Source organism: Lactuca serriola, chromosome 4 (genome assembly GCF_051521515.1).
Source record: "Lactuca serriola cultivar US96UC23 chromosome 4, Lser_US96UC23_V15, whole genome shotgun sequence".
NCBI lineage: Eukaryota > Viridiplantae > Streptophyta > Magnoliopsida > Asterales > Asteraceae > Lactuca > Lactuca serriola.
This window is the reverse complement of record NC_136411.1, coordinates 310,787,115-310,798,140: the sequence shown is the minus strand read 5'-3', so window position 1 is coordinate 310,798,140 and position 11,026 is coordinate 310,787,115.

The window sequence follows — 11,026 nt, the reverse complement described above, 5'->3', positions numbered from 1 at the left end:
CGAAGCCCAACCTTCAAAGTACGCGGAGGGTGCTCAGCAGATACATGCAGCGTACTCGCTATAGGACTTTTACGCTAAGCATACCTGCTTGTACGCCGAGCATACTCCTCCCATATGGCCAACTTTCATTTTCCTACTCTTAATCGATTAAGATATCCATCCGAACTCATATTTGATTTCCTTAAGATGGTTTATCACGTAAAGCTACCAACTTTACGTGTATGCATGGCTTAATGAGGCTCTTAGAGCTCAAAAGAGCTTCATAAATGACTTAAGGCATGCGTGAGACCATAAACACCATAAAGTTTGCACCTTTAAGCATAAGCAACCCTCCAAACATCCAAATCTACAAAATTTAGCTTCTAAAACAACCTTAACCCATCAAGACCAACTAAAAAGGGACAAAGAAGCATATGACCATACCATGAAGATATCTAAGCAAAGAGTAGAAAAGGTATGAACATTATACCTCAAAAGACTTGCAAAAACAGTGATGATTCTGGATCGATAAGCTTCACACTAAGAAATACACCTTCAACCTTTTTCTTTCCCATTAAAATGAGCAAAGTAAGCATCAACTTCTTCTAAGAGCTCAAAGACACAAAATGATAGTGAAGGGTCGAAATTTAGGGTTTAGGAGGTATGGAGGTTGGTAAAGAGGCTAGCCCTAAGGACTTAAGGAGTTTATATAGGGTGAAACACCCTAAAATTAGCGTTTCATTAAACCCTCATACGCCCAACTTACGAGGCCTTGGTCCCGCGATCAAAAACCAAATAGTACGCTAAGCGTACCATGTGGTACGCCCTGCGTAGTAGCTTCGTAGCTAATACGCTAAGCATACCCAATGGTATGCCTCGCGTACTACCCCAAGGACCAAAAGCGCAATAATTAATTACAAATGGCTAAAAAGGAACATACCCAAATCCAAGTGTTACGATTCTCCCCCACTTTAATTAGACTTCGTCCTCGAAGTCCACTGCCCCGAATAAATCTAGATATTTCTCCCTCATATCATCCTCAGGCTCCTAAATTCACTCCGAACCCTTTCGGTGCTGCTATTGCACCTTCACCAACTCTACAACCTTGTTCCTCAAGCTTTTCGTCTTCCGATCCAGAATCGCCACCAATTTCTCGATATAAATTAGGCGGTCATCCACGTGAATATCCTCCAATGGTACCACTGTGAAATCATACACTAAGCATTTCCGCAGTTGAGAAACATGGAACATGCTATGAATCTGACTGAGCTCAGCCGGAAGATCCAAACGATAAGCAACCCGACCCACCCGGGCCAGAACTCTAAACGGACCAATATACATAGGGCCTAGCTTGTCCCGCTTCCTGAACCAGATGACACCTTTCCAAGGTGACACCTTCGGGAGAACCATATCCCCTACCTAGAACTCTAAATCTGATTGGCAGGTGTCGGCATAACTCTTCTGTCAACTCTGAGATGTCTGGAGCCTGCTTTAAACCTATTGAACCAGCTCAGTGGTCTTGAGTACCACCTCGGTACTCCCCATAACCTGTTGACCGATCTTTCCCTAACAACTTCATCTCGTAGAGCATCTCGAAAGGAGGGTGATCAATGTTGGCGTGATAACTATTGTTATACGAAAATTCTGCTAATGGAAGATACATATCTCAACTCCCACCAAAATCTAATACACACACCCGCAACATATCCTCTAGGGTCTAAATAGTCCGCTCACTCTGACCATTGGTGTGTGGATGAAATGTTGTGCTGAAATGGAGACACGTGCCTAAATCATCATGAAACCTCTTCCAAAACCTAGAAGTAAACTGGACATCTCTGTTAGAGACCACCGAAACCGGCACCCCATGACATGCCACAACCTCCCTGATGTAAATCTCAGTTAATTTCTATATGGAAATACTCTCTTGATTCGGAATGAAATGTGCGCTCTTGGTCAATCGATCCACGATGACCTAGATTGAATCCACTCCATGCATAGTCCTGGGTAACTTTGTGATGAAATCTATAGTAATATCCTCTCATTTCCATACGGGAATCTCTAATGGATGCATCTTGTCGTGAGGTCTCTAATGTTTGGCCTTGACTTTCCTGTAAGTCAGGGACCGAGGGCCACCAATAATCAGGACGAAGATCCCTATACATCTTCATCGCCGGGGGATGAATGGAGAACCTAGATTTGTGCGCCTCCTCCATTAAAACCTAACGCACACCGCCTCAATACGGAACCCAAACCCACCAATGTAGAGTCAACAACCCACAACTATCTTAATCGAAGGAAGCCACGTGACCCCAATACGCTCACTCTTCCGGTGCTCTTCATTCATAGCATCACCAGAGCCTCACGAATCCGCTCCAGCAGTGGAGTGATCAATTTCATCCTCAAACATATGTCTCTGATCGAAGTCGTGAAGGCCTTGCGGCTGAGAGCATCGACCACCACATTGGCCTTCCATGGGTGATAAAGGATCTTGTAATCATAATCCTTCTCCACATCCAACCACCAGCGCTACCTTATATTCACATTCGGTTGATCCATCAAATACATCAGACTCTTGTGATCCATGTACATAGTACAACGGACCCCATAGAGGTAATTCTGCCAAATCTTGAGGGCGAAAACCACGGCCCCCAACTCCAAATCATGTGTTGGATAATTCGCCTCATGTGACATCCCAGAATTTAGGTCAAAGACTGTGAATGGTCAAGTTCATAGTAAGTCTCTTTGTAAACGGACTCATTGACTTTTAGTGCATCTAATGTAAAATAAATGCCTTATTTCAACTATTATAAGATAAAATATGGTATCTTATTCCCAAAAATGTAATCTGACAAACAAATCAAACAACTCAAACTACAACCTTGGGAATGTTTCTGAAAAACTATAGTTTCGTATTAAGCAGTTGTGAGAAGTACAAACACTCTAGTCTCATAGTACGTGTTTCCCTGATTTCGAAAATACAAAGCACGTCCAAAACGGAGTTTGTATGCAAAAGATACGACAGTTTTAAGAACCAAAACTAGTATAATACTGCTTTTCTAAAAATCGCTAAAACTGTTTCTATCCGTTGAGGGACTTGCACACCTCAAATGGAAATTTCGAAACCATTTATGGACTCAGGTCATAGTCTATTATTTAATTTCATACTTAAAATATTTTAGTAAAAATATTTATAAAAGTCAAAAATCAGACGTTTTTGGCTTATGCAAAACTTTAAACGTCATTTCACGGAAATCAGTATAACATAATTCAATTTCGTCTACATTTTTGGAATCACCACGACCTGAACCTTATGCAGAAACTTTTAGAACACTTATATAATCGGTGCGAGGACACGAGAATTGAGGTGTATATATATATATATATATATATATATATATATATATATATATATATATATATATATTGGTGTCGTATGCGACTTCAAAAGATCCAAATTAGTCGTGTAAACACAATGTATATAAGTTATATAATTAAAATTATATAACACCATTAAATATACATAAATTTATGTGTGTGTGTGTATATATATATATATATATATATATATATATTATTAATTGGTAGTTGGAAATGTTACATGATATATATATATATATATATATATATATATATATATATATATATATATATATGACAAAATTTGGACAATTAGTATGTAGAAATCTCAAACTCTTTATATATATTACAAACATACATGGAAAACTTTTAAGATGAGTGTGTAAATGTTGTGGATGTATTATAGTCATACAATGTCTCCAACCAATACATATATATGTACAAAAAGATTAAATATTAAATCTATTAAAATATATATCCATACCAATTAATAAATCCATACACAAATACATACTTAATTAAATCAAATACACACACATTACATGCACATTGAAACAAATACATTATACAAAATATTAAAATAAAACTTATACTCTTTACTCTTAAAAGGACAACCAAAAGTAATAGGTTTCTTCCACATTTCAAGTCACCAAACATTCCACACAAAGACTTTTCAGTTTCAATTCACAATCAGTTCAATTCATTCATGTTTCCCTATACTCTCCCACACTCTTTCTCTTCTCAAGTACATCCATAGTGGTACATTGCTTCAATTAACAACCAAATTAAAGTTAGAGTATTGGCCAAGATTGAATACAAAAGAACACACCATTAGAGTGTTGTTTACCTATGAAATCAAGAAGATAGTAGCCTTTTTTCCCTTGATGCTGATCAAAACATAGACAAAAAAGCCCCTGAAGTTGTTGTTGTTATTCTTCCCCTTCATCTTCATTCCCAGCCAAGAACACTTCTCGTGTATTCCAGCAAACTAGAAGAACAACAGATCTCCCTTCTTTCTTCTTTCTTCTTTCCCTATAAAAAATCAAAATCAAACACCAATTCCTCCCAATGATTTCTGCTTAAGCAACCAAAACAAAATTGGTGAATCAAGATCACTTGTTGAACCACCATAAACAACCACCCATCTATGTTGCTTTTGATTTCTCCCAATCGTGACCCACCAAGAAAACACCTATTGGGCCCCGCCCAACATCAATCCCCTCTCGGTATACAGATCGGGCCCCTCCCGGCATACATATAATTATATAGCATATAAACACATACACATGCAATAATCACAAAGATACATAGCATACAAAATTTTCATCGGGCCTCACCCGGTAAGTATAAGAGTACATAACACATGCAAGACTCACGTAGACATCTAGCATCCTAACATTACAAAATCATAGGCTGGTATTGCTGCCTTCGACCCGCTGAACACACTAAGGAAACTCACCTCGTATAGTCGAATCTTACAGAAATGATCTCTGGCTGCTGGCCCACTAAAATCCACACGCTATCAATACTAAAGACATCTAATTAATAATTGGATTCCAATCTATAACCAACAGTCCAAAAATTAGGGTAAAAGGACCATTTTACCCCTTACCTAGCTTGGACCAAGACTAAGGCCCAAACCTACAATCCAAAAGGCCCAATTCTGAATTAATCATCCAAGGCCCAATGATAACCCAATTTTCCAAATTGTGCCTAATCCCATTCATGGGCCTTTTCCAAGATAACCCAAAACAGGCATCAGCCCAAAAACTTGATGGCTCAACAAGGCCCTAATCATCTAAGTCCAAATATAGCCCAAACGTCCGAAGGCCAATCTGATGAGTGTGTGGGGCGTACTCAGCATGTACGCACAATATACTTGCTCTAGGGCTTGTAAGCTAAGCGTACCTGCTTGTACGCTCAACGTACTCCTCCTATATGGCCAACTTCCATTTTCCAGCTCTTAATCGATTAAGTCCTCCATCCAAACTCATATCTGACTTCCTTAAGATGGTTTATCAAGTAAAGTTGCCAACTTAACGTGCATGCATGGCTTAATGAGGCTTTTAGAGCTCAAAAGAGCTTAATAAATGACTTAATGCATGCATGAGACCATAAACACCATAAAGTTTGCGCTTTTAAGCATAAGCAACCATCCAAACATCTAGATCTATAAGATTTAGATTCTAAAATGGCCTTAACCCATCAAGACTAACCAAAATAGGACAAAGAAAAATAAAACCATACCGTGAAGGGATCTAAGCAAAGAGTAGACAAGGTATGAACTTTATACCTCAATAGACTTGCAAAAGGAGTGATGATTCTGGATCTATAAGCTTCGCACAAAGCAATACACCTTCTATCTTCTTCTATCCCTTTAAAATGAGCAAAATGAGCACCAACTTCTTCTCAAGAGCTCAAAGACACAAAATGATGGATAAGGGTCGAAACTTAAGGTTTAAGAGGTATGGAGGCTGGTAAAGAGGCCAACCTTAGGGACTTAAGGAGTTTATATAGAGTGCAACACCCTAAAATTAAGGTCTCATTAAACCCGCATACGCCTAGCATAATCCTCATACAGCCAGCGTACAAGGCCTTAGTCCCGCAATCAACACCTACTTAGTATGTTAAACTTACCATGTGGTACCCCCTGTGTACTAGCTTCTTTGGTAGTACGCTAGGCATCCCCATTTGTACGTACCACGTACTACCCCAAGGACCAAAATTGTAATAATTAAATACAAAGGGCTAAAAAGGAACATACCCAAATCCAAGTGTTACACATATATTGAAACAAAATATGCCATAAATGGAAAAGAAACCTAGAAGGATGTTTTTTAAACATGAACCCAGATGTACATATGAGTATGATTTCGTTTTTTGCTAAATTTGTCATAGATAATTTGCTTGAGGATGTTTTTTGAGTTTTGGGGTTTTATTCATCAAAAAACTGAAGTTTTGCTCAAGAAATTGATTCAGATTTGCTTAAGAACACCATAATAGGAGGTTATGATGATGAACAGTGATCTGATGTGTATGTATGTGTGTGTTCATCACAAATCACATATTTGATGTATGTTTTGGAGTTCATAAGAAAAGAGAAAGAGAGAATAGAGCGGAGTTCTTGACCAGTTTTGGTATTCACAGAGATATCGTCGGAAATAACGCCGAAAAATCAGGTTTCACCAGAGAAGATGACCGAAAAATTCATGTTTGGCCGAAAACAACATCGGAAGCCGAAAAAACCCTCTATTACATGTCATACTAGTATAATGTATACATTTCAACAAGTTCAAATGCTAATTAAGCAAAAAAATTAATTTATTGACCAAATGTGACCAAAAGCTAAAATAGGTTATCCTCTCATGTCATTATCCCTAATTCCAAATACTTACGCTTGCAAATATGAAAACACTAGTAAACTAAAAAGGCATACATAAAACTAGGGATGAGCATCGAGCCGGACCCGAACCGCACTGGAGCGAAAACTGAAATACCAATATGGTTCCGTTCCACTTGGTGAAATGTCCATCCCTACATAAAAGTGTGGATCGAGCCTTTTACACTTGTACATTCGAATAAGTTGGATGTATTTTAGAGTTTTTAATTTTCAATACTTTAAGTTGTATGTAGCTATCTAATTTATGATTAACAAACTAGCAGAAAAGTTAGCTTATAAGAAAAAACTAGCCGATAAAAAAATGATAGAGTAAAAACTAGTTGAAATAGCTGGAAAATACAAAATCATATATACAATCATTAGAATATTGATTCAACATTATAATATGTAATATATTTCATTAATTAACCAGAAACCATGTGGCCTAAGAGTATGGTGTGTTGCTTCACTCTATGAAGTCGAGAGTGCAATTCTCATTTGATATATAGTTGGTAATAGAAGTAGAAAAATACTAAATTATACTTAGATACACATCAAAGATTATACAGATAGGTAAGAGTTAAAACAAATAGCAAAGTTTGATTCATTTTACGCTCAATATAACATTAGAATAAGGTACTGCAACCACATACAATACCAAAATCAATAATTACCAATTAGAATAAGGTAATTCTAACCCAATTTTGTAATGATCTCTTTCAAATGAACACCCATATTTATAGTGTTTTGTTTTGGACACATCAAAACATTCGTGGCATTTCTTTCTTGGGAGAAGAATTGATAAAACACCTCATCTTTAAAGGTAGGATTATCGTTGTTCTTTTAGTTCGTTTCCTTCCTTATTGAGTAAGAAAACCATTTGGTTTCTATAATATGAAAAAGACAACCATGAACACTAAATAAATGAGAGAAACTCCAAAAGGTTAAAATTCCAAAGCTTATGCCTACCCTGATGCCACGATATCCATCAAATCAATATTTGCCTCCAAATAATCACATGCAATCAACCGTGACTGAACTTGTTTACGTTGCAGTATTGTAACAATCTGAGTAGCATCATTACGAGCCTATGAAAGGAATTCAACTTTGAAACTAAACTTAGACGAATTAGAAGAAATCATATGCATATGTAAAGTGTAATAATCATCCTAAAGGTGTAGAATGCAAAAACCATGATTATTGGTAACTGGTGAACCATGCTAGAAAGATGCTTACTTCTAAGTGTAACTTTGGGAGACAAACAATCACTTAGCGAAGTGTATTTTCTTTGAAGAACTCTTGGGTCAATTGAGCACAATGTTCATCTTCACTATTCCTATACAGAATTTGCTTAGGCTCACAAAGGAAGCCTCATGGTTTGGGGTTTAAGTAATTTTAATTTGAGAAATAGTTGAAGCTATAAAACCATCATAATCACAAACGTTGGTATTAATTTCACACATGCTTCTATTAAATTCATAAGTATAAGATGATAATAGTATTCCATAATGCAAACCATACCTTATTTTCAACATATTCCAAATCTACAACCTTGTAAATCCACAACTGTATGTATGTATGTATGTATATATATATATATATATATATATATATATATATATATATATATATATATATATATAAACAACAGTCAAACTTTGAATGTATGAATAATGTATAAACAGTAAAAAATGTTTTACCATAGTTACCAAAATCAATTACTGGGAAAATTGAAATCAACAAAGCATGAAATTGGAAAATTTTTGGGTTGAAATGTACCTAAATCAAGTTCCTGGGTACTTATTTGTGGTCAGAGTTATTGTTCTTCAAAGATGATCAGAACCAAAAATTATAGCACATAAATGTTGGTTGATTTATGCATGATGTTGTCTTCGATTAGTTATACTTATCAATTGATTGCAAAAGCTTGCCCTCCCCAGTGGTGCATCGCCGACCGCCCTCACCCTTTTTCGTTCTCGTGAACACACAACAACACATAGGAGATTCAGAGAAATTTTAAGAAGGGTTTCATCAGGTGACCACCACGACTTCTTATGGGTGTCTTCAAAAACCCCCCCAAACAGTGGCGGAACTGGCTTGGAGCTAGTAGTAGGCAGTGCACCTCTTAAACAATTTGTAACAGTGTAACTTTTTTTTTAATATAGTAGTGCACTACTAAAATAAATTTTGTTTACATCTAGATTAAATAAAGAATGAAAACTAACTATAATGTAAATATCTAATAGCCCATTACCTAATAATCTACTAACCCAATTATATTTTTAATTTATTGGGCTAATAATAAATAAGAAATTGTTATTTCATAAGTCTATTTACTTAAAACAAAAATAAAAGCTGAAAAAGCCCATTAATTGGAATTGGTGAGGGTATACGTGCACAATGCAATTTGGGAAAGGAATAAAAAACAAATCCTGTCTCTTTTGTTTAATACGGCCTGTGAAGACAAAAGGCAAGCAAAAAATCTTCATTTTGTCTTTTTTTTTGCCAAATCAACTTGTCCACTCTCTCAATTTGGCTTCAATTTGACTTCTTCTCTCTCGTGGCTTGGCTTGGTGGAACTTTTTAGCATATATCAAGAATGAAACAAGTATTTCTTTAAACCCTTATTTTAATGCTTTGCTAGTTTGCTGTAATCAATACTTTCATAATTTCTGTATTTCTTTAATCCCTTATTCCCTTATCATATTTACTTATTGTTAACTTATTATTAATTGTTACTGTTAATTTGTTGGTGAATGATGAAACTAGGTTAAAATTCATAATTGCTTGTGAATTTGTAGGGTTCCATTGTAAATTTTTGTAAAAGGAAACCGGATGTTGGTAGTAGTGATGAAAGTGGTGGAGTAAAAAGACCACAACCTACTATACCACCTCAACCACAACCTACTCCACAATCACAACCACAATCTACTACTCCCCAACCACAACCTACTCCAACATGTTTTGATATTAATAATCTTCCTTTGGACCCGGCGGATAGACCAAGAATTACAACCTATCACCCAAATCAAATTGATGAAATAATGAGAGCATATTGGATTGGAGGACCTTGTCAACCAAAAGGTCATAAATTTAAAATAAACAAGATTGGTACTAAGAATAGACGTTTTGTAAATGAATGGTTTGATGATTTTGATTGGTTAGAGTATAGCAAAAAAGAGAGCAAAGCTTATTGTTTATGTTGTTACTTGTTTCGAGATAGTGTGGGGCAAAAAGGGGGAAGAGATGTATTTATGACCGGAGGATTTGATACTTGGAATAAAAAGGGAAGAGATGTATTTATGACGGGAGGCTTTGGTTTATAGGTTATTAAAGTTGACTTTGGTTTTTTCCCGTAGCAACCGCAACCGTTGAAAGATGTTTTTCCGCAATGAAGCTCTTGAAGACCGACTTACTTAATAAAATCGGTGATGATTTTTGAATGATGTTTTGATTTGTAGTGTAGAAAAAGAAGCATTTATGGATGTTAAGTGTGACATCCCCATTTTCACGGCCAGAAAAGACCAATTTTGTTTATGCTTTATAAAAATCAGAGTACCTCTTTTAATAAAAATGTTGTGAAATTTGTTCCCAGTAAAACATGATAAATACGTTATCAAAGCATTTCCGAAGAAAAATATTTTTATTCATTTTAAAACATTTGGGATGGCATTGTCAATACAGAAACATAAGCATAAACAGAACTTACATTCATTATCACTAGTGATTTATATCTCCTTAATCTCTCAGTGTAATGTGACTTCATATCAACACCTATGATATAAATAAACTGAGTGGGTCATGTTGTGAATCCTGGTGAGTACATAGGGTTTTCAACCCACAATAAATAGGTTTATTAACTTTATCAAACCAAACAAACCCGATTACCCGTTCCCGTTATCCTCACTTTATGTCCCTAAAACATCTAACACAATGGACCTAGTCTAAGGACTTCCATCCGGGTGACAACACATGCTTCAGGGGTTCCTCAACAATTCATGTCAAATAAGGCAACCATGTGGGGGATGGAGTACTGCTGGTGAGCACACAGTTCAAATAAATACCTACAGGTTGCGAGCCTGCTAGCGTTCCATTAGACTGTCTAGAATAGTCTGTGGTCATCATCTATACTCCGCTAGATGACTGGATCATCAATAACATCTATATCGAGGCCTCTCATTGTTTTATTTGGTCACACAGCAACTATTACATCTACCCATGTTTTACACGACACATTTTGTAGATATAAAATACATATATAATGTAAATCATTTAAAACGTGTATAAAAATATTTCACCCAGCATAGACAG